We start from the raw sequence: 2,201 nt of genomic DNA, 5'->3' as shown, positions 1-2,201 counted from the left end.
CTCTCTCTCTCTCTCTCTCTCTCTCTCTCTCTCTCTCTCTCTCTCTCTCTCTCTCTCTCTCTCTCTCTCTCTCTCTCTCTCTCTCTCGTTCTCGTCATTCCATCATCAGAGATGGAAATTTCATTACCGGCGTAGAGGGAGCGTTTCCCCGCGAGTAATCGCTCAATCTGCCGCTCGTTGAAAAAAAAAGTTTCTTCCTCCCGACGCGAGCGGATAACGAACGGATCGCGGGGAAATAGGTGGATGATGAGGACGGGCCGCGGCTGACCCGACCGTGGCTGGTACCACCACCCAATATCAGCCTCCGTTTCACCGAATAATCTACCTAGCGGCGGGCGACTCCGACTCCCACGACCAGCTGGCTCTCGACGCGATCGGCCGCGTTCGTCCGCGTTCGGCCCGCGCCCGCCCCTCTCCCTGTCGCGTTCGCTCGGCGGCGACGCGCAGCGCGCCGCGCGCTCGCTCCAGTCCGCCGCGAGCCGTCGGTCGGGAAGTATCGTTCCGTCTTTCCTCCTCCGAAGTCTCCTCTCTCTCTCTCTCTCTCTTTCTCTCTCTCTCTCTTTCTCCGCCTGTTGTTTTCCAGCTCGATTTCCTGCGCGAAGTTTGGGAATGTGTCCCGCGCGACCTCGTTGAATGTCAGTGAGTCGTTGGTAGCGAGCCAGAACAACAGGTGAGCGACTCGTACGAGCCGATAGCACTAAGGCAAGAGAGCGAAACGTGCCGCGAATGTCTTCGGAGCGGTGAATCGCACGACGGCGATTTCTTTTCGATCGGCGTACACCGCTTTGAGGCAAAACGCCCGGGTTATTCGGTCACGATACGGATGACGATAACTACATCGATCTCTCTCTCTTTCTCTCTCTCTCTGTGCACGTACGTACACGCGAGACTGTCGCTTTATGTAACGCGAACATTTCTGCGAGAAATCCGTCATTGTATGCGGAGCCGTGAAACCGATGTTAACAGATTATTGTTCCAACAACGTGCCGTGGTTACGTCGGAGCTATCGACATCCGGCTTGTTCGCGCCAGAGCGCGAGATAGTCGGACGCACGTCATTCGCACGTGCGAAATCTTCTTGATTAGATTTAATTACGGTGGCGTAGTTCCCATCGCGCGCGGCGCGGCGCGGCGCGACGATTCGAAAGTCATCGACACGAATGCGAGCCGCGCGAGATAGAGACGGCCGGTCCCTTCCATCCGTGACGCCCAACTAATACGCGAGCTAATCTCACGGTAAGAGGCTTTATAATTAACGGCTAATTGTCCGTTCGTTCTCGCGAAATCGGCTCGGAAAAGCTCCGCGGCCGGACCTGGAGAACGTGGGATAAAATAGGTTACTCCGCTCTCCGCGCGCGAGTGAAAACGCGCGCGCGTGCGAGCGCGAGCGCGGCCGCGATCGGGCCTGCTCGGACGCGAATAGAATCACTTTCTTACGTTGCCGAGCCCGATCGGCACGAGCGATCGTGAGCGCGCGAGCGAGGGACCCGCGAGGAACGAAATCGTGGCGAGACGGACTCGCGCTTGGCTTTTCAGTGAAATCCGCAAATTACGGGCGCGGACGCTCCACTTTTCCTTACGGGGCGCCTCGCCGTTTCGTCGATTACTTTCTTACTGCGGGCAACAACACGATCGAGGGCCTCTCCGCCTCGTACCGGGGATCGATCTTCAGCTCGGCCGGTCGTCGCGAGTTTCTTCGCCGCGCCATTAAAGGTCTTATCCGTGATGGGCATTGAACGCGAGTTCCGCGTAGACCCTGTCGCTCCGTATAGAAGTCGGGTCTCTGTCAGCGGCCGAACAATGGCAGGACCGTACAATCGGACATGGGGAAATCGGTTACTCTATCTCTCTCTCTCTCTCTCTCTCTGTAATTGTGGCAAATTACACGACGGCACGAAATATTTGTATCTGCGATCGTTTTCATTACTGCCGGCTGCACCCACAGAAAAAAATTCCGGATCCAATGCTATTACACTTGAATGTATCATAAAATAGGATCGACGTAGCGCCAATCCTATTTATTTTAGAGAAAGGAATGGTTTAATCTTGAAAATGAAAAATTGTTAAATCTAGAATAAAATGATAGTACGTGTCGTCGTTTGTCGAATATCGCGGTGTGAACTTCGTGCGTTGTAAGTTGGAGGAAAAATTCATTCTAAACTTACACTTATACAGGGTGTCGGATTCGATATGGACGACTCT

At 54.5% G+C, this 2,201-nt stretch overlaps 1 protein-coding gene across 1 annotated transcript in view; it reads left to right on the top strand.

The window, feature by feature from the left end:
• Window positions 1–472: 472 nt before the first annotated feature.
• Window positions 473–2,201, top strand: part of LOC105558548 (PTB domain-containing engulfment adapter protein 1) — a 28,869-nt gene continuing 27,140 nt past the window's right edge. The window contains exon 1 of the mRNA XM_012006293.1: window positions 473–670. The gene's annotated coding sequence lies outside the window, so the exon portion shown is untranslated. The remainder of the gene's footprint in view (window positions 671–2,201) is intronic.

This window comes from Vollenhovia emeryi, unplaced genomic scaffold (genome assembly GCF_000949405.1).
Source record: "Vollenhovia emeryi isolate VEMERY1.0 unplaced genomic scaffold, V.emery_V1.0 DF939334.1, whole genome shotgun sequence".
Classification (NCBI taxonomy): domain Eukaryota; kingdom Metazoa; phylum Arthropoda; class Insecta; order Hymenoptera; family Formicidae; genus Vollenhovia; species Vollenhovia emeryi.
The sequence above is the reverse complement of the archived record's forward strand: the minus strand, read 5'-3'. Positions and strand labels throughout refer to the sequence as shown.